Genomic DNA, 27,161 nt, shown 5'->3' on the forward strand with positions numbered 1-27,161 from the left:
CGGCCCCAGCAACACCTAGCTGATTGGCTCCTCTGCGGTGATGCTCAATGGGCTGTTTCCCTGCCCTTTCAGACCACGGAGCTGCTCATTGGGGGACTTTTTTGGCTCTGCCCACGCGACCCAGACAATCGGCCTCAAGAGCAGGAGGATTGTGAGAGGTGGAGAGGCTTGGGGTTGAGGGAGTGGCTTGTGGGAAGCCAGTGGTGGCAGTTGGGCTCTGAGGGTTTTTCCTGAGGAGCTGTTTTGTTTGGCATGTGTGGTTCTAAAAATAAAGTTAGTTTCTTTTGACAAGTGGCTCCTGAATTGTGCCCAGCCAGTCTGCGGCATTTGGTGGGCCGCACGGGGAATGACTGAGGATAAGTGAGAAGGTAAACTGCTCGCCTCTGAGGGCAGGGCAAGAGGATGGGTAGCCATTTTAAGATTCCTCTTTTGTTTTGTTTCACTTTTGTTTTAAGTTGCCTGTCCCTGGAGATGTGTAAGATGCAAGAAAAACCGCTCACATCTGAGGAACAGATAGGGAGAAAGGACGGATGGACATTTCAGGAGGCTATTATAATGATTTTGTGTTGTTCCAATTTTGTTTCACTCTGTTTCAGTTTTGTTAGGCGTTATCTTGCTGGGTTGTATTATAGTAGAAATATGGGATCAGAAATTAGTAAAAAACAAACTGAAAGAGGGTTAAGTAAATTGTTAGAGGAAGGAGGCATCTCAGTAAAATCAAGAGCAGTCAGGGCATACATTGATACAATACAAAAATGTAGCCCATGGCTTTTTAAGGAGGAGTTGTTAAATATATCACAATGGAACCATCATGGTGAAGATTTAAAAAGAATAGAAAAGAAAAGCCCAGGGACTCTGCCAGTTGGCACATTGCCATTGTGGACGTTGGTATCTTGTTTGCTTAGTCCAAAGCCTTCAGTTCAGACAAAGGTAGAGGAAGGAGAAGACATATTGATTCAAGTAAAAGAGAAGGTCTCTCAAGTTAGTCAGAAAGAGGAAAAAATTCAAGTAAAAGAGAAGATCTCTTGAGCTAGTCAGACAGAGGAAGAAAGTTTAGAGCAGAAAAAGCCATCAGGGGGAAAGTTACAACAGGAGACTGCTACTAACACCTTTCTATCACCAGAGGGCATAAGTGTCCAACCAACAGCGCCACCTCTACAGGAGACTGCTACTAATACCTTTCTATCACCAGAGGACGTAAGTGTCCAACCAACAAGGCCACCTCCATATGCTGGGAGGCTCCCAACCCCCACAGTTGATAGTTGGGATCCTGAGACAAGATCTCAAATATTAACATGCCCTGTATTTGAGGCAGGAGGGCAGCAAATTCACTATGCTTTAAATTTCAAAACAGTGAAGCAGCTAAAAGAGGCTGTAACAACCTATGGTCCTCAAGCATCCTTCACTGTAAGCTTGGTCGAATCCATTAACAACTTGAACATGACGCCAACAGATTGGGCTAATATGTGTAAAGCTGTGCTAAATGGAGGACAATACCTGTTATGGAAGGTTGCCAATCAGGAATTTTGCAAGGAGATGGCTAGGCGAAATGCAGCAGCTGGTTATCCTCAGAGAAATCTAGATATGTTGTTAGGAAAGGGACCTTATGAGGATCAGCAGCAACAAATTGCATATGATCCTGGTGTATATGCACAAATTGCTGTAGATGCAATTAAGGCATGGAAGACTTTACAAGGACATGGAGGTTTACAAGGTCAATTATCTAAGGTAATACAAGGAGCTAATGAACCTTATGCTGAATTTGTAGATAGGCTTATTCAAACAGCTACCAGAGTTTTTGGGAATACAGAACAAGCAATGCCATTAATAAAACAACTGGCTTATGACCAAGCGAATCTTTGGTGCAAAGATATCATTAGACCATGGAAACATGAAGATTTAAACACATATATTAAATTATGTAGAGGCATTAATGAACAAGAGCAAGTCGTGGTAGCTGCAGTAAAACAGGCTTTAGATGCCAGAGACATTAATGAACAAGGGCAAATTGTGGCAGCTGCAGTAAAACAGGCTTTAGATGCCAGGCCAAGAACATGCTACAATTGTGAACAAACAGGACATTTTAAAAGGAATTGCCCCATAGGAGGAGGGTTTAACAAAACTAGGTATCAAAGGAGTAGAATACCAGGTATTTGCCCACGATGCCGTAGAGGGAGACATTGGGCTAATGAATGCCGTTCTCAAACCACCATAGAGGGTACTCCATTATCAAAAAACGAACAAGGACCAGGTGTTTATCCACGATATCGTGGAGAAAGGCATTGGGCTCCGTTGCCAAAAAATGGACAGGGGGGCCCAATGCTCCGGGGCCCAAAACCACAAATATATGGAGCATTGGAGGAACCCAGCAACCCCATCAGGGTAGTGCCCAGGACACATTGTCCATCAGATCCCTCATCAGACAAACCAGAGGGAGTGCAGGGTTGGACATCTGCGCCTCCGCCAAAGCAGTACTAACTCCAGAAATGGGAGTTCAAATCATTCCCTCAGGGGTAAAAGGACCTCTTCCCAAAGGAACAGTAGGCTTATTATTGGGACGCAGCTCTTCTACTCTAAAAGGACTTATGATAAGTCCTGGGGTAATTGATCCCGACTATGAAGGTGAAATAAAAATTATAGCCAGTTCTCCAAAGGGTATATTAGTAATTTCACCAGGAGATAGAATAGCACAGTTACTAATAATACCCAGCCTACATGATAAATTTTCCAGTCGTGCTGTAGAAAGAGGTTCCAAGGGATTAGGTTCCACAGGTGTAGATTGGGCTATGCTTTCTTTAAATTTAGATTCTCGCCCCATGCTAAAACTAAATATTCAAGGACATGAATTTAATTGGCTACTGGATACAGGTGCAGACCTTAGCATCATCTCTTGTCAAGAATGGCCAAAACATTGGCCATTACAACAAGCCACTCAAACTCTTCGAGGCCTAGGAGTGGCAACTAATCCCCATAGAAGTGCAATGGTATTAGATTGGAAGGATCCTGAAGGATGTGAAGGAACTATACAGCCATATGTATTGGATCATCTTCCCGTAAATTTATGGGGAGGAGATGTCCTAGATCAATTAGGTTTGACATTAACAAATAACATCAATCAAAATGCACCCACTATTATGACTAGACAAGGTTTTAGGAAAGGAAAAAGATTAGAAAAACAAGAACAAGGTATAGCAGCACCAATACAAATAGATCAAGGAACAGACAGACATGGGTTGGATTTTCAGAAAGGGCCACTGAGACAATAAAAATTACTTGGAAATCAGAAAGACCAGTATGGGTTCCTCAGTGGCCCCTGACTAAACAAAAGATACAAGCAGCCCATGACCTGGTCAAAGAACAATTAGCGGAAGGACATATACAACCTTCTGTATCTCCCCATAATACTCCCATTTTTATCATCAAAAAGAAATATGGTAAATGGAGATTATTGCAAGATTTAAGAGCCATTAATAATGAGATGGTTATTATGGGACCTGCTCAATCAGGGATTCCTCAATTGTCTGCTTTGCCAAAAACCTGGTATGTTTTAGTTATAGATATTAAAGATTGTTTTTTTTCAATTCCAATTCATCCTGAGGATAGTCCACGTTTTGCATTTACTATCCCTGCACTGAATCATGAAGGTCCTGATCAGAGATATGAATGGAAAGTACTCCCTCAAGGGATGGCTAACAGCCCAACTATGTGTCAAATTTATATTAACAAAGTAATCCAGCCACTTAGAAATCAAAATCCTGAACTACAAATATTTCACTATATGGATGATGTATTATTAGCACACAAAGATAAAAATATATTGCTAGAATGTTATGCCACACTTACAAACTTATTAAAAAATTATAATCTAGAGATAGCAATAGATAAAGTACAATTAAATTTTCCAATTAATTATTTAGGAGTTCTATTATCCTCAACCATGGTCCGTCCACCAAAAATTCAAATACGAGTAGATCAACTCAAATCACTTAATGATTTTCAAAAGTTATAAGGAGACATAAATTGGATAAGGCCTTATTTAGGTATACCAACAGGAGAGTTGGTACCTTTATTTGATATCCTAAAAGGTCCATCAGATCCAAATTCACCCCGCATGTTAATGCCTGAAGCAAGAAAGGCATTAAAAATCATTGAAACATATATGGAAAATATGCATTTGGATAGAATTGATATAAGTTTGCCTTTATTATTTATTGTACTACCAACAAAAAACATTCCTACAGGAGTATTTTGGCAAGAAGGTCCATTATTATGGATACATTTATCTTATTCTCCTAACACTATCCTTACTAGGTATCCTGAGGCTTTAGGACAATTAATACTCAAAGGAATAAAAGCAGCAAAGGGAGTGTTTGGAATTTCTCCCAATGAAATTATTACTCCATATACTATGAATCAAATTGATGAGTTAGCTATTGAGTTAAATACTTGGGCAGTAATCATGTGCAAATCTAATGTTTCATTTGATAACCACTTACCATCTAATCCTTTATTGTCTTTTTGGTCATTGCATCCTGTAATTTTTCCAAAAATGATAAGAAAAACACCTATCATGAATGCTCCAAATATATTCACTGATGGGTCAAATGATGGTACAGCAGCAATAGTTACACCTGATCATACTTTTACATTTTTAGTATCCAAACAATCAGCTCAAAAGGTAGAGCTTAATGCAGTATTACAAGCTTTTGTGATGTTTAAAGATTCTGTATTTAATTTATTTTCCAATAGTCAGTATATAGTTAATGCTATAGTATCCCTTGAAGATGCTGGTAGGATTTCCCCTTCCTCTACTGTTTTCTCTTTGCTTTCCACTATACAAAGTCTAATCTGGGACAGAAAAGATCCATTCTTTATAGGACATATCAGGGCACATACAGGATTGCCTGGAGCCCTTAGTTTGGGCAATGATTTAGCAGATAAATCTACACATGACATACATATTCTCTCCACAATAGAAGAAGCTATAAATTTTCATAAAAAGTTCCATGTCAATGCTAATACTTTACAAAAGTGTTTTAAAATAATTAAGGAACAAACTAGACAAATAATAAAACAATGTGAAAATTGTGTGACCTTTTTACCACAAGTTAATCTTGGAGTCAATCCTAGAGGATTGATACCTAACCATATTTGGCAGATGGATGTCACACACTTGTCAGAATTTGGAAAATTAAAATATTTGCATGTTACAGTTGATACTTCTTCTGGATTTTTGATGGGCTCCCTTCATGCCGGAGAAAAAACTAAAGATGTTATAGCTCATTGCTTACAAAATTTTGCCACTGTGGGTGTTCCAAAACAGTTAAAAACAGATAATTCCCCTGGTTATACTTCTACCTCTTTTAAACAATTTTGCTCAACATTTGGCATTACTCATATAACAGGAATCCCATACAATCCACAGGGACAAGGCATAGTTGAAAGAGCTCATCAAACTATTAAAATGTACTTATTAAAGCAAAAAGAAGGAATTGGGAAGGGGTATATATTCCACAAAGATAAACTTATAATAACCCTTTTTACTCTAAACTTTTTAAATTTGGATTCATCAGGACTTAGTGCTGCGGAAAGGCATATGTGTCCAAAAAATGTGCATAAGCCCAAGGTACTTTGGAAGGATATTCTAACAGGACAATGGAAAGGTCCTGACCCAGTAATTGTCTGGAGTCGGGGGTCTGTTTGTGTGTTTCCACAAGGAGAACAGCAGCCGATTTGGATTCCAGAGAGTTTAACCAAGGTCCTGACCCAGTGATTGTCTGGAGTCGTGGGTCTGTTTGTGTGTTTCCATAGGGAGAACAGCAGCCGATTTGGATTCCAGAGAGATTAACTAAAGCGATTTCTACAGACCAAAAAGAAGATGATTTGACTCAAGTCCATAACAGCTGATTTCCAAAACTCCAGTTTGGCTATCCTTACATCTGCAATAGAACCAGGATGCTTTTTTCAATATCTATTTTATTATTGCCCTTTGCCATATCATGAAGTTCTATTTTGTTTTTTGAGCTCATACAGACCTAGGTTAATGTTTTGCTGATCAGTTCTATTTTTTTGACTATAGAGTTTTTAAACATTGCAATGGAGATTTCACCTGTAAAAAGTTATAAGGCCTTTACTATTATGTTATGTGTTGTATGTATTATATTATGTGTGCAAACTTGTGTTTTGTGTTATATGTTTGAATGTACGTATGTCCATATATCATATATGATGAGCGCTCATGAAAAAATGGATCCAAATATATTTTTTTATTCACGTGATTTAAATGGTTTAATTTAAATTGGGTAAACAACTGTTGAGGATTGTTTTAATATGTAAACAAAAAAGGAGGTTAACAGATCTGTTTGTTTACTTTCACCTTTCCTTTTCATTATATTTAATAATACTCTTAAAGACAATGTAAATTATTAAGAAAATTGTTTTCTTTTAGTGCCTTCTGGAATGTTACATAATTTTTTCTTTAGCCATTATTGCCAGAATTCCTATCTTCATCCCAGTGCTGGTGAAGACAAAGATAAAACCAATCTACAGCTTCTGCAATAGCCATCACTGAACTGCTTGCAGAACTTGCCTGGACACATTGTGAACTCACCTGTATGCATTGTGAACTATCTGTTGGTGCAGTGACTTGTGGTAGTGTTGGGGTATTTTTGCTGATGATGTCATCGGTGGTACAATTTTTCCAAAAGGAGCCGTCAATTGGCTTGGTGTATCTTCCTCCCTTCTGCTTGTCATGGTCGTTCAGCTAAAATTTGGGGGCGAACAGAGGTGAGGCAAAGAACCTCACCCCCCCGCTGATACAAAGACCTATCCACAGGTGTGGCTGTATACTGGACCGGTAGTCAGTGACGGGTAAGATCCAATTGCAATGGTACCAACCTAAGACAGGAGGCTGACGCCTTGAGGTCAGCTCATCTGATAACGGGTAAGGACCATATGTACTATTGGACAACCTAAGGCAGGCACGGTCCCTAAGCCACATGCTTGTTGTTTAAACAGAGAGGGGGAGATGTTGAGAGCCACAGCCGAAGGGGCCCCAGCAAACTTTCAGACTGCCAGCTGATGATTGGCTCACAGCGGCCCCAGCAACATCTAGCTGATTGGCTCCTCTTCGGTGATGCTCATTGGGCTCTTTCCCTGCCCTTTCAAACCATGGAGCTGCTCATTGGGGGACTTTTTTGGCTCTGCCCACGCGACCCAGACAATCGGCCTCAAAAGCAGGAAGATTGTGGGAGGTGGAGCGGCTTGGGGTTGAGGGAGTGGCTTGTGGGAAGCCGGTGGTGGCAGTTGGGCTCTGAGGGTTTTTCCCGAGGAGCTGTTTTGTTTGGCGTGTGTGGTTCTAAAAATAAAGTTAGTTTCTTTTGACAAGTGGCTCTTGAATTGTGCCCAGCCAGACTGTGGCAGCCAGCCAACCATACAGAGAAACCTCTGAAACCCAAAGCCAACTTAAACCTTTCTTCCTTTAAGTTGTTTTTCTCAGGTATTTTGTCACAGCCATGAAAAGCTGACTATCACACCAAGGATTACTCTTCTGCTCCTCATGTCTGTTCCCCATGGACTGGATCTCCATGGTTACTCAAGTTGCAGCCTTACCAAGCCCCAACTCCTTGTCCTTTCTCCACACCTGACCTGCCAGCTTTTACCTGTGGAGAAAGGCAATCATGCTGTTTCTTATTTCCTGCTCCTGGGTGTAAGAACACCTGGAGAAAGGCTTATACCTGTGCCAGCTGGCCTCAATTCACTCACACTTTTAAAAGTGGGAATAAAATGCTGATTAAGAAAGAGTAACTTTGGTCCTTAATAATGTTCCAAATCTTTTATGTGTCTCTGGCCAATTCCTTTGGCATGTCTTCTAATCCACCACTCCAAGTTTATTGACCCCTGAGCTTAGGATACCTTCCATCCGAGAGAAGATGGGCTATTGACAAAAACTCTCTACCTTCTTTCCTTCCCACTTTAGAATAAGACTCTTCACATACCTCAGAGGAGTGGAGGCCCAGGGTCCTTTTAAATGCCATCCTCTCCACTTGGGTACCACATTTCCTTCTGCCATACCTTGTGACCCACCTTCTCTTTCCTCCCTCTTCAATCAGTCTCACTTCCCTTTTCATTATATGACTTTAAAAAAGTATTTCCTATTAAAAACATGTTTTTGAAAAAAAAATCTCTCTTTTTTTCAACTTACTATTCTGTTTCTCACCTTGTTTTTGAGGCTAGCCTTCATGAAACCAGTATTCCACTCCCCATCTTCCCTCCATACCCCAATTTGTTCTTCACACCTTTCCAATGTGTCTTTTAACTCCACTCAACCATTTTTGCCAATTTAATTGTTCTGAGGGAATGTCTGTATCCCTGTCCCCTGCACACTCAGAAGTTCAAATTCCAGCCCCTAATGCGGGTGTTTGGAGGTAGCCCTTTGGGAGGTAATTAGTTAACTAGGTTTAGATGAGGCCATGAAGACCAGAGAGGCTGCTTTTCATTTTTACCTCACGATGAAATTAATGGCCCTTTGAGAAGTGAACAGAGAACTTAAGCCCTCTCTCTTACTCTCCCCACCCTGTGAGGACACAGTTAGGGGTAGCCATCAGTAAAGTAGGACAGGCCTCTCACCAAGAATCTGACCATGCGGACCCCACCTTGGACTTACAGCCTTCTATATCATGAGGGAAAAAAATGTTTGTTATTGAGACTACCCAGTCTGTGATATTTTATTATAACAGCTAAACTGAGACAGTAATGGACGAGCTTCTAATGAGCAAATTCAATGATCATTGTTAGGTTTCCTTCCTCCTGTCATTAGACATTCTTCTAATTCCTCCCGCCACCCCCATCTAGTACTGCGCTTCCCTGGTTTGACTTCACGGTCTCTAACCCCTTTCCCCTCCTTATGCTGATAATGGGTTTGACCATTGGTCTTCTTTTTCTGACCTATGCTTCTCACCAAGTGATTTGATTTTCGATGGCTACTGGTGATCAACTCAATCTCCAGCCCCCTTCCTTTCCCTGGGGATTGGAAGTGGGGCTGACTCCTCTAATCACATGGTTGGTGTCTCTGGCAACTTGACTAGTTCCCACCCTAGAGCTACCTAGGGGTCCTCCAAGAATTATCTCATTAATATAAACAGCAACATGGCTGAAAGGGACTTATTATGAATAGCATAATGATCCTGTCGTCTTTATGCTAGAAATTGGGGAAGAGGGCCAAAGACATATTTCATAATATTTCACCACGTCACAGATGTGCTCTGTGCCTCTGTCTCCTGTGTCTTATTGTCCTCCTTACATGTGTGTCTCAAGAACCCCTTCAGAGTCTGCCTTGGCAACCTTCCCTTGTCATCACTGGTGCTTGCCTGTTTACCATCTGCTGAACATTAAGAATTTTTCAGCAGTGACAACTTCTGGGACCCAGAACTTAAGGAATGAACTGAATAATGATGGTTCTATGGTTTGGATCTTCTTACTGTCCCTTATAGGCTCATGTGATAAAGGCTTGGTCTCCAGAGTGGCACTATTGAGAAGTTCTGTGGGCCTCTAGAAGGTGGAACTAGAGGGAGGTCCTTAGATGGCTGGAGGCCTACCCTTGTGTTGGGTGTTTAGGTCCATGATTTCATTCCTGTAGCTATCTTGAAAAGTAGCTGCTGAAATTGTGCAAAGGGATCTTTGTGAAATTGCAGAAATGTGAACTGAGAACAGGGGACATAGAATGGACATAGAATAGACTAGCCATCCGGCCAGTCAGGAGCCAGACCTCAGCTGGTCCTGAAGACTGAGCCCAGTGAGGCTAGGGTGATGGTTCCTGTCTATCACATGGACCTGGGCTGGTCTTGGCCTTGGCAGGAGGTAGAACACTGGGCTTCTGGACAGCAGTCCTGGTGAGACCTGGTGTCTGAAGCCATAGGCGGCTGGGATGCCCAGTTCTGGCTGGACAGCCCAGGCAGAGACCCTGGGGCTCGCAAGCTTCAGGGTGAACATCAGTGCCCCTCAATGTCTTCTTTCTCTTTCTTTTCTGCTTTCTGGTTCATAAGACAAGCAGTTTTGTACATGTACATCCTGCCATTAGCACACACTCACACCAGAGGCCCCAAACAATGGAACCAATAGATATTGAACTGGAACTTCCAGAACCTTGAACCAAACCATACACAACACAAAACAACAACAACAACAACAACAACAACACACCTTTTCTTTCTATAAATCAATGGTCTCCATTATTTCCTTATAGTTATAGAAAGCTGACTAATACAGAGGGATTATAAAAACCTCTTTTTTTGTGTGGTTGCTAGTAGACATGGGATTGCATAGGACTCTGGGACTGAGGCATCTCTGCCATGTGGCCAAGGTTTCAAGTCAGTCAGCCTTACTCTGGGGCCCTTGGATCCTGTTGTGAAATCAGATGGCCTCCTGTATTATAATCAGAGAAGCCAGCACCAGTAGAAGTCTGGGGCTTCCTCTTAATTTCTACATCCACTGCCTTTTATCTAATAAAATGATATCCAAGTCATATTTTAAAAAATCTTTATCTTTCTCTCTGTATATGAAAATATAAACTATGAGTATGTTTTGTGTGTATATGTAATTTATCATATGAATATATTTATGTGATTTGTAATACTTCATGCACATAATATATCATATATGAGTATATGGGTGTATACATACACATATATACTCGACAGACTAGTTATTAGTGTGTCTATACTAATAACTGATGGGGTGCAGGATGTTCTACCTTAAAACATGGCACTTTGACATATTGAATATTGTAAGCTGATGGAATCTGAGACAGGACAGGTGCAGGTGACCTTACCCTGAATCAGGTCATAAAACTCTCAGGTGAAAGGTGCCTCCCTACACCTAGAGAGAAAAATCTCCTTATCTCTGAAGAAGGGGGATGCAGGGGAGTCCGACTGACCAGCTTCACTCCTTGACCTCTGACACCCCTTTAGTCCTATCATAGTCTCTCATGACTTCTCACCTCTCATCAAACCTAGTATACAAATAGTCAGGCTTACCCAGCCTTTGTGTCTTCATTTCCTTCTGAAGTGTCCTGTGGCTGTATTTTGTTGTTCAGAATATAAGGAAGAGACATTTCCTGCCTCTATAATCCAGCTACGTCAGTTGATTATTCCAAAATTATACTGGATAACTCAATTGCTTAATGTTATTTTTTGAAAAATACAAATTCATGTTTTCACAGAAGAATTTGAGAACAATACAAACAAAATAAGCAAAACTACTTATAACCCATCATGACTATTACCATTGGGATGTATTTTAATGTTATCTATCCTGCAAAGTTATTGATTACATGGTACACCTCAAAGACAGGAAAACACAACCAAGCTGAGGACTGCTCCCCACCCCTCATATAAACTGGAGACACAAACTCCCACATGCCATAGAGAAGGAAAGGGTAGGAAACTTTTATTAACTTAGTGCGGGGGAGAGGAAGGGAAAAAACAGAAGACTTGCCCTTGAGAATTTGTGTCACAAGTGGGTACCTATATTAGACTTGGGGTCTGAATTTATAGTTCCCTTGTGGTCCAAAAATTCCAAAGAAGAGAATTTAGCTTGATTAAAAACCTGGCGGAAGCCATTCTAAATCCTCTCTGGAAGAACTGAGTCTCTTTCTCCAGGCTGTTAGTAGATGCACCACATGCTTGGTTGTGAATGTATCAAGAGTGTAAGAACAAGTGCATCTTACGGTAGATGGAATATTCATTTAGACTATATTTTATGAATTTTTCCAAGATTGTGTTCTGGCTGCTGTTGTGTACAGTGGTGTAGGGACGAGTTTCACTGTCAGATAAACTCATGTTCAAACCACATCTTTGCTTCTGACTGGATCTGCTACTTTACGTCCAGCGCTTCTTACCCACTTTGTTCATGAGAAATTGGGTGATAAGAGCATCGACACCCCAGGGGCTTGTTTCAGGGGGTAGTACGAGATGAATAGTGTAAGTAGTACATGATGGTTACAAGATGGGTTATTACAGTTTCTCAGTTTTCAATGGGTCATAAGCTTCTTTCCATTATAATCAAGACAGACATACACTTCCATATTTGAGAGCTGCCTAATATGCTGAGAGGGAGAACAAGATTGCTCTCCTTCAACATTTCAGTTGTTTCCAATTTTTAAAATGTATAATCAAAGCTAAAACAGAAATTCTTACATGCTTTGTGACATAATGTTAATGTTTTTCTTCTTTTTTGTGTGGTACTGGGGATTTAACCCAGGGGCACTCTACCACTGGGCTACACCCCCTACCCTTTTTTTATTTTTAGTTCGAGACAGGGTCTTGCTGGGTCACAGAGGCTGGCCTCAAAATAGGGATCCTCCTGCCTCAGCCTTCCAAGTTGGTGGAATTACAGGCGTGCTGTCTAGTTATAATGTTATTTTTCAAAAGAGATTTCTAGAAGAGTGCCACACATTTAAAATTATCTCTATTTTAAAATATCTTTGTGAGCAGATACTTAAGTTTTCTACCTTTAAAACCAGTCCTTAATTCTAACCTCTAATGTGACCATGGACCCCTCATTTGTTTCTTTATTTGATGTCATAAAACCCTTTTCTCCAAAACTTCCTCCTCCAGATTTGGAGGCTGCCATTCACTTTCAAACTCTTTTGGTGAGACTCTGCAAATATTTATTTGAACTCCCTGGTTTTAACTTGCTAGCTCTCCTTCCCTGCCCTCCCAACCTATGAGACAGGAATTCCCTTCCTATCTGTCCTCTCCAGTGAACTCTTTCCTTGCATTGGGAAGTCCTCTTACTAAAGGTCTTAAGTGGATCTCGTCCCCAGGTGAGTGGTCACTCTATTCAGAAAAGAGAGTAGATTTTCACTAAGTCCAGGTCATGAATCCTGACTCAAGTCTTGTTGGAGATTCTGATATTTTAATATTTTACAAAGGTTGAGAAGGAAACTATATATTGTAGCAATAATGACTGCCAGTTTACAGTAATTATTTGTGAGGCTGCCATTTTTCTACAACTTGTGGACACTGCAATCTACCAAATATCAAAACAATGGCTAGTTTTGCTTTGAAATAATAAATTATGTAGAGAATGTGCCTAAATCCAGTTCAATTGCTTCCATTTCTCATACTTTGTTTAAAATGGTGGGCATGTATATAGGCAAAGATCGCAGGAATGGTGAAACCAGCCTAACACAATTTCAAGCAACCCAAGATGACACAACCAACAATGCACTGGAAAATACAGAGCATAAAACAGCCCTGAATGAATGCCTGTCACTAATTAATGGACACTGTTCCAGCACAAGGAAAAAGAAACGGCGCAGAAAAACAACACAGCAAGAAAGATGAACAGGGTCGAAGTAATGGGAGGAGACGACACTGTGTCTTCAAGTTCAGTGGGTGAACCCAAAGAAAGCAGTCCTAACAACAGAAACTGGACTCCTTAAGACACTTACTATGACATAGCAAAAAGGATCTATTAGTCTTTTTAGGCTTTCTGAACAAACTTGGAGAAACACCCATTTATTAACTGTCAGTTCTGTAGGGCAGACATCCAGGTGGATGTGGCTGGATTCTTTACCCCAGAATCTCACAAGGCTAAAATCAAGGGTAGTACATAGCAGGCTTATGCTTTTTCTGGAAGCTGTGGAGAAAAATCCTCTTTCTAGTTCCTTCCGATGGTTGGCAGGATCCAATTCCCTCCGTGTGTAGGATGGAGGTCCTATTTATGTGGTCCCTCCATCTTCAGCCAGCAGTAGTTGGTGTGCGGGGTCACTCTCCTGCCTCATATCTCTCTGACTTCCCCTCTGTCTTCTGCCTTCCTCCTAAGCCACCAGCTGGAGAAAGCTCGCTTCTCTGAAGCGCTAATGTTGCTGGATTATAGCACTGGAAAGTCTCCCCTGTTTAAGGTCACCTGTACCATACACAAAGCAGAACTGTAAGAGGGAGATCACATTCACAGGTTCTAGGAATTAAGGAGTGAAATCTTGGGGTCCCTTCCTAGGAATTTTGCCTAGAAATTCCCTGGGGTACTGGAAACATGCCAAGATCTCCAGCCTTGTGGGGAGAGAATCAGAAACTCCTGTGAAAGTGCATTTGTGGAGAGGTTTGATATAGAGCTTCCTTTTAAAGAACATTTCTATTTGTAAAATAACTTCCATTTGAACTTTTATAATTACTTTCATGTTTTTAGGGGTGTTTCTCGCTCTGAGTAATTAGTTGCTGCACTTTCATAACAATATTTTTTACATCAAAGTAATCATGAACTCAAAAAAAAGGAGCCTGGACTTTACATGATTATAAATTTGATAGATAATAAAAAACTGAACATAATACACACACATGCAATAATTCTTCAATAAACTGTCCTTTCTGCTGGTTTTTTTTTTTGGTGGGGGGAGAACATGTCCTTATGAAGAGATGTGGCTTGCTAGAACTTTCTTATATGTAGGTCTTTTTAGTAGTCATGATTTGATCGGAGAAGTATCCGATTCTACATGATGTTGTGACTTATTTTGAAGATTAGGGATTTTATTACTTACCTTTCCTTATATAATTTGGAAAATGTCAAACTATGAAAGTTTGATTTGTACCTGTTTCACCTCTGGTCTTTTCCTTGACTTTTCTCCTTGGTTCATATCTTCTGCTGACATTTATTTGTTTATATTTGTTTATTATATATCTGTCCCTGTCTCTCAACTAGACTATAAGCCCATGAGGGCAGGATCTCTGTTATTGTTGTGTGATTCTTGAACCTAGAACAGAGTCTGCTATGTGGTAGCTGTCCCATAATATTTGTGGAATTAATGAATACATAAAAATCAGGTGGGTCTTTTAAATTCCACCTCACAAAAAGTCTCAGTGAATGACCAAAGTGTAGACAAGTTCTTTGCCAGAATTGAACACTCGTGGCCTCTGGTCCAACTCTCAATAGAGTCCGATTTTCCCTCTGAAACCTCATGAACACAGCCTGCGCTCCTGTTGGCCTTCTAGCCTTCTGAGTGCCCACAGAATCACCCATTAAGCTCCACTTACATCATTATAAAGCTTTTCCAGCTAGCATCTCTAAACTTTTCAAAAATTCCTCCCACAAACCAGCAGCAAAGTCTTCTGGAGCACATGGTCTGGTTAATCACGGCAACAACCCCACTTCTCAGTACCAAGTTTTATTTTAATTAGCTTTTGCTAACTAAAAGAACAAGTCCAAAGAGGAAACATTTATTTTGGCTCTCTGTATTAGAGGTCTCAGTCTGTAGACCAAGGTGAGGCAGCACATCATGGCTGAATGGTGTGGCAAAGGAAACTGCTCTTAGGGAGTGGGTGCACACCCACACATACACACACACAGAGAGAGAGAGAGAGAGAGAGAGAGAGAGAGAGAGAGAGAATAAGGGGCACAGGAAGAACAGCCCTTCTAGGGCATGCCCCCAGTGACCCATCTCTTCCAGCCATGTCCTGCCTACAGTTACCACCCAGGCCGTTCAAACAGATGGACTGATAAGATCGCAACTCTCATAATGAAATCATCTCACCTCTGAATATTCCTGCATATACAGGAGCTTTGGGGGAACACCTCATATCCCAACTATAACAGATGCTACAACCATCTGTGTGCAGAATTTTGTGTGGACATACGTTTCTGATTCATTTGGGTAAATACCAAGGAGCATGATTGCTGGATCATACGGTAAGACTAGTTTTGTAAGAAACTGCCAAACTTTCTTCCAAAGTGGCGTTCAGAACTCCCACCAGCAACAATGAAGAGTTTCTCTATCATTTGGCATCGTCAATGTTCCATATTTTGGCAATTCTGATAGATGTGTAGTGACATCTCATTGTTTTAATTTGCAATTTCTTAAAGATATTGCCTGTCTTTTTTATATGCTTACTTGCAATCTGGGGTATCTTCTTTGGTGAGGTGTCTATCATTTTCTTACTGTTTCAATCAGGTCATTTTCTTACTGTTGAGTTCTGAAAGTTCTTTGTGTATTTAGGATAACAGCCCTTCATCAGATGTCTTTTGCAAATATTTCATCCCAATCCGTGGCTTGTCTTATTATTCTCTTGACAGTGACTTTCACAGAGCAAAAGTTTTAAATTTTAATGAAGTCCAGCTTCTCAATGCTTTCTTTCATGGATCCTGTCTTTGATGTTCTGGTTAGAAAGTCAAGGGAGATGAGTGGAATAGAGGAAGAGAATCAAGGAGGATAGATGGAAGAAAGGAAAGAACTGTGTATTAAATTGACCAAATTATGTCATGTACCTATACGAATATACTAGAGTGAATTCCACCTTTATGTCTATCTATAAAGCACCAATTAAAAACAAAACAAAAAATATAAGGAAGACCTGCCGCAGTCTGGCTGGGCACAAATCACTAGCCACTCAAGCAGGAACAAACTTTATTTCTGAACTCCCCCGAAGGCCACCTACGCAGCCTTCTCCAGGAACACACCACACACCAACCGGAACTCCCCCAGAACACCACCGGGCTGGGCGTGCACTCACTTTCTGAACCCTGCGAGAACTCAACGGGAACTCCAAAGTAGCGGGCGCCCAAGGCAGACAGTAAAGGTCTAATATACAATTGAATACACAGCCTGTTTCAATCCAACATCATCCAGTCACAGCAATTATAGACAGCTTAACTTAATATCATCATCTTTTTTTTTCTTTTTAATTTTTTATTGTTGGTTGTTCAAAACATTACATAGTTCTTGATATATCATATTTCACACTTTGATTCAAGTGGGTTATGAACTCCCATTTTTACCCCGTATACAGATTGCAGAATCACATCAGTTACACATCCATTGATTTACATATTGCCATACTAGTGTCTGTTGTATTCTGCTGCCTTTCCTATCCTCTACTATCCCCCTCCCCTCCCCTCCCCTCCCCTCCCCTCTTCTCTCTCTACCCCCTCTAATGGCTCGCCTCTCAACCATTACTTCTGGCAAAATGCCAGGGGCCATTCCGACTCGGCTATGGCTCTCAGCAAAGACCAATAGAGTAGAGGGAAAGGAGGAGGAGAAGGAAGGTAGAAGTTCTTGGGATTAAAAAGGAGCAAATTATGTCCCATGTATGTATGTCACAATGAACTCCACTGCTTTGTACAACTATAATGTGCTAATATGAAATTTAAAATGTTTGTAATAAAATAAAATACTTCTACAGACATCTCCAAATAAGTTTCTTTAATGGCAGAACAAATGACATAAATTGAATTATAGAAGTTTAGTGCTAAAATAAAAAGATAAAAATAGTAAATTTTCAAATGGAAAAAATGGGGTCAAGAGAAGTTGTAACTTGACAATGGTCATATTCATAGGATGCATCATAATTCTAGTTCTCCTGATTCAAATCTAACCCTGCTGTTATAATTTATCATTTACTTTCTAACTTGTAGACTATATGATTACCTTTAGTTTGTGCCATTTTTAATTGCTAATATTCAATCTTTTTCAAATTTCAAAAATGTACATTGCTTTTAGTTCACTTTTGTTATTATAAGTAAATGCTTATTATAAATAAGCTACTATAAGTAAGCTATTGTTATAAATGTTTATTTTTGACTAATATTTCAAAAATATTTTTCACAATAAAATTCAACTATTGAAAGTATTTTTGTTTAGCTTTTCTACAATCATAGAAAATTACCTATTATTTAATAATCAGTATTATTATTAAAATATACAAAGTTTTAATAAATACATGAAATGATTCATTGTGGAATAACTTCCTTCCTTTGGTCCAGAAGTTGAATTCAGATTTTATTTTTCCTATTAATTAAAAGTCTGCAAATAAATTTCAAAATAATGCATGGCCTAAAACTCTAATTTTATAAAACAGTGTTCAATATTTATTATCAATAAATGTCATTGTATAAATGTAAAAACAGATCATTACCTTTATTCAAGGTCATTTAGATTTTCTCCAATATTCGAGAAGTTTTATTACTTTGTTTTATACTTAGGTTTATGATCCTTTTCTGGTTAAGTTTTCTGAAGAATGTAAAGTCTAGGTTCACTGTTTTTTTTGTTGTTTGTTTGTTTTTTGTATGTGTATGTCCAGTTGGTCCACAACCAATTGTTGAAGACTGTGTTTGCTCCATTGTATTGTCTTGCTCCTTTGTCAAAGATCACTTGACTATATTTGTGTGGGTCTATTTCTGGGCTCTATGTTCTGTTCCATTTATCTATTTTTCTTTTTTTTTTGGCCATACCATGTTCATTATTGTTGCTTTACAGCAGGTGTTTAATTTGGATATGTGAGTTCTCCAACTTTGCTCTTCTTCAATATTGTGTTAGTTATTCTGGGTCTTTGCCTCTCCATATAATACTTAGAATAAGTTTGTTATATACAAAATTTGCTGGGATTTTGTTGGGGATTAGGTTGAATCTATAGAAGGTGGAAAGAATTGAGATCTTGGCAATATTGTGTCTTCCTGTCCATGAAAGTAGAGTATCTCTGCTTTCATTTGGCTCTCTGTAATGTATTTTGTTAAGGTTTCGTAGTCTTCCTCATATAGATCCTGTGCACATCATGTTTCTTAGATGTGCTCATAATAGGCTCTTCTTAGATTTCAATGTCCATGGAATTGGTAGCAATGCCCTGTCATTTGTAAAGACATTAGTAATTCATTTCTCTCTCTTTTTTTCTTAGTCAGACTAGAGGCTTATTGATTTTGTTTGTGTTTTAGAAGTACCATATTTCAGTTTTGTTGACTTATCTATTGATTTCCTGTTTCTAATTTTGTTAACTTTTCTCTAGCTTTTCTTTTTTTGGAGACGGGGTCTTGCTGTGTTGTCCACACTGGCCTCAAATCTTGAGTTCAAATGATCCTCCTGCCTCAGCCTCCTGCAGCAGCAGGGACAACAAGCGTGCACCACCATGCCTGCATTCTACTCTAGTCTTTAATGTTTCTTTTCTTCTGCTCACATTGGATTTAATGTGCTCTTCCTTTTTAGGTTCCCAAGCTTTGTCTATTCATTTGAGATCTTTCTTCTTTTCTAGCATGCGCTATGTATTTCCTCGGAGTATCTTTTTCACTGTACCCACACATTTTGATAAGTTGTATTTTGTTTTAGTTCAAAGTGTTTTAAAATTTTTTTAAATTTTTTTTAATATTTATTTTTTAATTATTGGCGGACACAACATCTTTGTTTGTACGTGGTGCTGAGGATCGAACCCTTTGTTGCAATTTCTCCTTTGAGTCACACATTATTTAGTATTGTGTTAATTTACGAGCAGGATTTTCCAATTATCTTTTTTTAAATTGATATTTGGTTTAATCCCACTGTAGTCTGAAAGCAACTATGTTATGATTTCTTTTCTTTTAAATTTGTTAAACTGTATTTTATGCCTCAGAATGTGGTCTATGGAGATACATGTTCCATGAGAGTCTGAGAACAATGTGTAATTTCCTATTGTTGGATGGACAAGTCTGTATGTGTCAATTAAAGCCAATTGATTGATGTAGCTTTTGAGTTCAACTATATTTTTGGTAATTTTCTGAATGCTGAATCTGCCAATTCTTCATTGAAGAGTATTGATGTCTCCAAGTAGGACAGTGGATTCATCGATTTCTCCTTGAAGTTCTGTACCTATGTATTGTGTGTGTGTGTGTGTGTGTGTGTGTGTGTGGTGCTGGGGATTGAACACAGGGCCTTGTGCATGCGAGGCAAGCACCCTACCAACTGAGTTTTTTCCCCAGCCCACACCTTATATATTTTGAAGCTGTATTGTTTGGAGCATACTCATTAATGATTTGACTCTTTATCATTATGTAATTCCCTTTTTTATCCCTGGTCACTTACTTTGCTCAAAGTCTTCTGTCTGAAATTAATATAGCTATCTCTTTCTTGCCATTAGTTTTATCATGGCTTATCTTTCTCCATTCCTTTACTTTTAATCTATATGAACTTTATATTTAAAATAGATTTCTCGTTGATAGCATATAGTTGGGTCTTGTTTTTTGATCCATTCCAATAATCTCTGTCTTTTAATTGGTATATTAAGACAACTGAGAGTTATACTTTTTAAAAAAAATCTTTTTTATAGTTGTTTATGGACAGAATGCCTTTATTTTATTTGTTTATTATTATGTGGTGCTGAGGATGGAACCCAGTGCCTCCCACATGCTAGGCAAGCACTTTGCCACTCAGCCCCAGCCCCAGCCCAAGAAAATCAAGAGTTATACTTTAACCATTGCTTGTTATATAATTGGATTGATTTCTACCCTGTTTGTTACTGTTACTTTGATTAGCCTTATTCTTTATTCTTGTGTTTCTACCTCAAACTTTTTTTGCCTTTTAGCATTTTATTTGATTCCATTTTCTTTTATACCAAATGTACATTTTTCATGATTGCTCTACATTTCAAAGTGTACATTTAACAACTCATCCAAGTCCACTTTCAAATAATACTCGACCACTTCAAGAGTACTGCAACACCTTAAAAAAACAAAATTTTCACTGTTCCTCTCTTCTGGCCCTGTGTAGTGCTATCATTTATTTCACTTGTGCACAAGCATGTACAGTTGAATACATAGTTGTTGTTATTGTTTTGAACAAACTTGTCTGTTACATCAGTTAAGAATTAGCAAAAAGTTTATATTGTGCTTTCACTTACTCATTCCTCAATGATGATGTTTTTTTTTTCTTTCCCTATGTAGATCTAAGTTTCTGACCTATAGAAATCTTCTTTCTGAAAAACTTCCTGTAACATTCCTTGGAAGATAGGTCTGCTAGCAGCAAGTTCCATCAGTTTTAGTTTGTTTAAGTCTTTATTTCTTCTTCATTCTTGAAGAGTAATTTTGTGAGGTACCAAATTGTAGATTGATATTATTTTTTTATACTTTAATATTTAACTAAATTCTCTTCTTGCTTGCATTGCTTTTGAGAAAAAAAGGAATGCAATTCTTATCTTGGCTTCTTTATAGACAAGGTATTTTCCTCTGGCTTCTTTTAAGATTTTTTTCCCCTTCATCTTTGATTTTCTGAAGTTTGAATATGACATGCCCGTGTGTAGTTTTCCTGTTTATCTTGTTTTTCTCTTACTTGGTGTTCTCTGAGCTTTCTAGAGCTATGGTTTATTTTCTGTCATTAATTTGGGAAACTTCTGTCATTACTAGTTACCTCTTTTCCTTTCTTTCTTCTCCTTCTGTCTCAAATGTGTTATACCTTTTGTTTTGTCCCCATAGTTCTGTTCTGTTTCTTTTTCTAAGGTGGTTTTGTTTTGTTTTTTACTCTTGCTCTTCTGCTTTTCACATTTCCTTCTTTAGCCATGATCAGGTCTGCTAATGAATCCATTAAAGGCATTCCTCATTTCTGTTATGGTGCTTTTTGACATTTCACAGTTTAAAAATTCTAAGAATTTCTCCCTCTTTCTTTATGTGGCCCATCTGTTCTTATATGTTGTTTTCTTTTTCCATTAGAGCTCTAAGCATGTTAGTCATACTTGTTTTAAATTTCTGGCCTGATAATTCCAACATACTTGGTATATCTGACTCTGTTTCTAATGCTTACTCAGCCTCTTCAAACTGTGTTTTTGCCTTTTAGTGTGCCTTGTAATTTCTTGTTGCAATCTGAATATGAGGTGCTGGTGGAAAGAACTGATGGTAAACAGACCTTTAGTTGTGTGGTGGTAATGTGTGGCAGGGGAGGCATTCTATAGCCCTGTGGGTAGTTCTCAGTCTGTGGGTGCATTATGGCCCTGGTCTGTGACCTTCACCAGTGCTTCTCAGTGTAGCTCCCCCTTAGATGGGACAACTAACTGGAAGTAGAATTGGCTATTTCTCTTCCCACATTTAGAAGGCTAATGGGGGCTGGAGTTGGGTAGTTCCATTTCCTCCCGTCAGTTAGGCTCAGATAAAATCCTAGGAGGTTAGTCTCTAGTAAAATAGTTTATCCTGAGGGCAAGCTTTGTTAAGAATAGAATGTTTCAACATATTTCACAATGATAACTTTTCCCCTTTCTCTGCTAGAAGTATGATGATATCTACCCATAACTGGGTCCCTATGGAGTGTGTGTGTGCGCACACGTGTGTGTGTGTGTGTGTATGTGTGTGTGTTTTCATTTTGTAGTTCTGGAGACTGAACCCAGGACCTCATGCATTCTGGCAAGTGTTCTCTGTCTGAACTACATCCCTGACCTGCTCCCTGGAGTTTTAACTCAGACTTGTTCTCGATGAGCCTCCACAATTCATCAATTACAGGTTAGGTTTTTCAACCCTGCATTGGTTCCTATAAAAGTTTCTGTTACTAGGTTTCCTTCCAGTGAGCCATGATTCTCTGCATATGCCTGTCTGCATCTCCAGTTTGGGGGGAAGTGCTTTGCCCCGTGACTTCCCTTCTTTGATGAATTTAAGAAAATTGTTAATTTTTCAGTTAATTTAGCTTTTACTTATAATTAGGTGTAGTGGAAACTTTTAAGATTCTTATATGCCAGACTGGAAACCTGAGTCCAAATTTATTTTAATATATTTTAATAATGATATTTCATTCTTACTTGCTTCTCCCATAATAATGATTAAAAAAAACCCTCAAACTATTAATCTGTGTCTAAAGATTTCTTCACCAAAATGCCAAAAGAGAACATGAGTCATAAGAAGCTCTGATCTAAATGACCAGGGAGTGAAAAAAACTAGTGTTTGATTCCATTTTGCCGTGCGTGTGGTCTTTCAGGTTTGGTAGAGATCCTGTCAAATTCTCAAATTAATTCTGTGGCAACAGACACTGGCCCTTTGGGCATAAAACACACTCTCTGCCTGTGCTGAGGCCCCACGCAGAGCTGCTGTAGCCTGGCCAGGGCTCCTCTCAGTAAACCATCCTTGAGGATGGAGAGGGAAAACAGTGGAAGAAGGAAAACATGATAACAATCTGTTAAGGAAAACAATCCACTCTTCAGCTCTGGTTTGTTAGCCATTTAGCAACACTTACTGCATAGAAAGCAGAACGCTGGATCTTCCCCCAGAAGCCATTGAGATTTTAACACAGATTCTCATTGGATATGGTCTAGCCATTGAGATTTTAACACAGATTCTCACTGGATATGGTCTCAGATCCAATGCGCTGTTTAAAGCAATTTAAAAAGCTCATTGCCAGAATAGATGCTAGGTTATGTTCCTGGCCAGCCACTCTTCCCAGCAGCTGCTCCCAGCTAATGAAGAAATGAATGTCTCAGTGCTGGCTGGAAACAGGAGAGAGGCACATGGTGGAGAACTCCAGACGCTGACTTCTCATCATCCACAAGCCAGGTATTCTCCGTTTTTGATGCTGCCCGCTGCTCCCGTGGGTGAACCTGGTGGCGCACCACGAGGGCACTTCTCCATTAAGCCTGCAGACAGATCCCAGGATGAGGATGCTTTCCAGAAAGGCCAGGACAGATTAAATGTCTTGCAGAGAAGAAAGTGTGTTGACAAATGGCCTGAGCCGGTGTTTCAAAGCCAAAATTGAAGCTGTGTTTTTGGAGGATACAGACACGGATCACTGAAAGAAAGTTGTCTAAAGGGGGAAAATGTAATAAAAGGGCACATTCTGTATCATGCTTCAGCTCCTCTATTTCTGTAAAGATTGGAACAAGAATACAATCTAAGGAAATGGTGTAGTTCCCAGCCCCTTCCAAGCGTGTTAAGTTATAAAACAAGGAGGCTTCCGTTCTCTGTAAACAAGAAGCCACCAAAAAAAGTTCCATAATTTCTTTTTGAAAAATGATCTTATCAAAAGAGATGGGAAGAAAAGGAAATTTAGAGATTTTTCTTAATGGACAACTTAAATAATTATCAGTGATCTTCCAGCGCTTCTTTTGTTATTTACCCAAGAGTGATTATTTATCTAGGAATGCCTGGTGAACTGAGGTAAAGGTAAACCAAGCTAAGAATTCCCAAATGGTTTTTGGATCCAGTAAATTCTCACTCTATGTCAAAAAGAATGCTTTATCTAAAACCGTGCATTTGCTAAAGAGAGAGAAAAACTGAGGACGAATGGCATGACTAAATGACTGTACCTAGGATTTAGTTTCAAGTTTCAAGTGTGTGGCTTAAGCTCCCTTCTTAAGGAGGCGAAGACCAAGCAGATGTCACAGATAGAGCTCATTACTCCACTTCCACAGTTGAAAAAGCACGCGGATTAGGAGGAAAGGAGAAAAGTCACCGAGGTTGGGGGGTTCACTGGCTTTGTTTTCATCTTACCTGCATGGGGGGTATTCTACCTGGTACTGTCAATTTGGAGGAAAGGCTATATCATGTTTATTTAAAAATGTTATTTATGGAGGGCACTTGTTTTCAAAATGTTTGGGAAAGTAGGAAGATTTTGTGCGAGGCAGATGGGAAAATATACAGTAAATCTGACAGATTGTTGAAGAAAACGAAGAAGTCAGATTAAAAGGAGAATATTTTGCACATTGTGGACACAACATGCACACTTCACATGGATTTTTATCAGGACTGGTTCCTGTACCATAGTGTTTGGGGAGGCTGAAAACATGCATGGGAAATTTGACCTTCTCATTTTTTTCTAAACTGTAATTGAAATTGAACTTTTCCTTAATGATGAATACAGATTTCATTTGATTTGCCAAAGGGAACCATGGCATAAAAATAGATTAAACCTCTGGAATATGAGTACCTTCACTAACAAATGGAAAAATACAAATTCCTCATGTTTGAATCAAAATATCAGTGAAACTGGTGAATATAGGAATCAGTAAGAAATGTTTTGGATCAAAGAATAGTGATATTACCTGTTGCACTCTAAATACGCACTCTAAACATCTGCAGGTGATATTTTCAATTTGATTCCATTTCTTCATCGAGTACCTGCTATAACATATCTTGTGCTGCTCTCTGTGAGCTGTGATGATTGCCAAGGCTTGCAGCACTTTGGAGACTGCTGTTGTGTAGCCTTCCTCCTGAGGAGTTCATGCAACCATAACCAGGTTGTCTCTACCTCCCTAAGTACCTCATGCTGTTCCTCAGGTTACCTGGACTAGTGGATAGGAGACTACGGAAAGATCATGGCAAACCCACCCATTCTTCTGGACCACAAAGAAAAGCTTGTTTCCCAGAATGGTGGTTCAGAGTATCGTCTAGGTCTTTAATGTATGCTATTTAGGACCATTGCAGCTTTCCCAAGCTTGAGTAAGGATGGTTCTGTTGACTTGTGGTCCTTACTCAAGAAAAGATGATTAATGAGAAGATATTGGACATTGCTGTTGATATGCCAAGTCTCTAATTTCATGTTATGCTTGCTGGTTAGCAAATGGAATATATGTATTTTTAAATCTTTTAACTTATTTATCACTTAACATCCCTTGCCCAGGTGAGGAGGTACCCCTCTGTCCAATATCATGAGAGAGTTCCCCAAGTTCTCTTGAGCAAAGAGGTGGACCAGTGGAACCAGGGCTCCCATGCCATTACAGTTTCAGTGTTATTAGTTCTAGCCACATGATCTCGGGCAAGTTATTTATCTAAATCTCAGTTTCCTCATCTGCAAAATGGTCGTAATAATATAATATCTGCTTCATTGGGTTGTTAAGGGGATGAAATGAGGTAATTCTGGTTTAATGATTAGATGAATGCTTTGCTTCTGTCATTTCATCATAAACAATCACCCAGAAGCCAGTCAGTTGGTGTGTGCTTTACCGACCCCCAGTGTGGCCTCCTCTGTGCATCTGTTTTCTCACTCCATCCTTGCATCATTCCATTCAGTACTAGAATGAGGCGTACTTCCTCCCGACCAGGCTCAGCTTCCCATTTGTCATTTGTGCACTTGAACTTATTCTCTCACCTATCTTTTTTTCTTTCTTTTTTCCCCTACATCTTTAATCTTTTCTTTGTTTTCGATCTTTAATTCGGCCTGTAAACATGGGTAAATTCCATTCCAATCTGAACAAAACAAAGCAAAGCCCTCCTTCCAGCCCTGCAGCTGTACCTACACCCAACTGCCCAACTCTCTTCTTTTGTTTACACACTTCTTGAACATTAGAAGACACAATTGTCACGCGTTACGGTTTGGATGTGAGGTGTCCCCCAAAAGCTCACACGTGAGACGATGCAAGAAGGTTCAGAGGAGAAATGATTGTGTGGTAAGAGTCTTAACACAATCAGTGATTCAATCCCCTTACAGGGATTGCCTGAGTGGTAACTGAAATAGTGGGGTGTGGCCGGAGGAGGCGGGGGTTGGGGAGTGACTTTGGGTAGATATTTGTGTCTGGTTAGTGGAGACCTCCCTTTCTCCACTTCCTGATAATGTGAGCTGGTTCCCTCTGCCACACTCTTCCACCGTGATGTTCTGCCTCACCTAGGGCCCCAAGGAATGGAATCAGCCTTCTATGAACTGAGACCTCTAATAAACCTTTTCTCCTCTACAACTGTGCTGATTGGGTCATTTAGTCACAGCAGTGAAAAACCTGAGTAAAACATCACGTCTTCACCATTTCCAGTTTCTCAGTTTGCACTCAGAGTAATTACCTCTCTCTTACCTTTGAGCCTTTGTGTGAGTTCTTTTCCTGTGAGGAAAGTTCATACTTGTTCATCGGGATGTCTCCTTCTCACCATAAAAGATTCATCTTGGTGGGGACCACATCAAGAGCTCCCTGAATCTCATAGGCATCGATCATCAGATCCTTCTGTCCAAACCTATGTGCTTCCAGCTCCCTGCTATGGCACTTAGCCAATGTAACACAACCATTTGTGCCCCTTGAGAAAGGTTTGCCAGACTTAACTGACTTAAATACTATATTGGAGAGATAACTTTCATGATATCTCTTTTAGTATGTCAAATTAAGTAAGAACTCAAATGATTGAACGAGTAAAACTTCTCTCTTTCCTTGCCATCAGGAAGTAGCAGTTGGTTGAATATGAAGACCAATATGAATTGGGCTAGCTTGTAAATATTAGCATGAGTATGTTCTACCAATTATTTATCATTAATGAACTCTCATTATTAAATATGGCAATAGATGAATTGGTTCATGAATGGATCTTGTAGGTAGATAAGTGGTCTAGGAAACAAAAGACTCGTGTTCTAGTCAACTATGTGATTAACTCTGTGATCTTAGAAAATGTTTTTTTTTAAATTTTTTTTAGTTGTAGATGGACACAATATCTTTATTTTATTTATTTATTTTTATGTGGTGCTGAGGATTGAACCCAGTGCCTCA

Source organism: Marmota monax, unplaced genomic scaffold (assembly GCF_021218885.2).
Source record: "Marmota monax isolate L192 unplaced genomic scaffold, Marmota_monax_Labrador192_F-V1.1 WCK01_AAM20220418_F8-fsc00120, whole genome shotgun sequence".
Lineage (NCBI taxonomy): Eukaryota > Metazoa > Chordata > Mammalia > Rodentia > Sciuridae > Marmota > Marmota monax.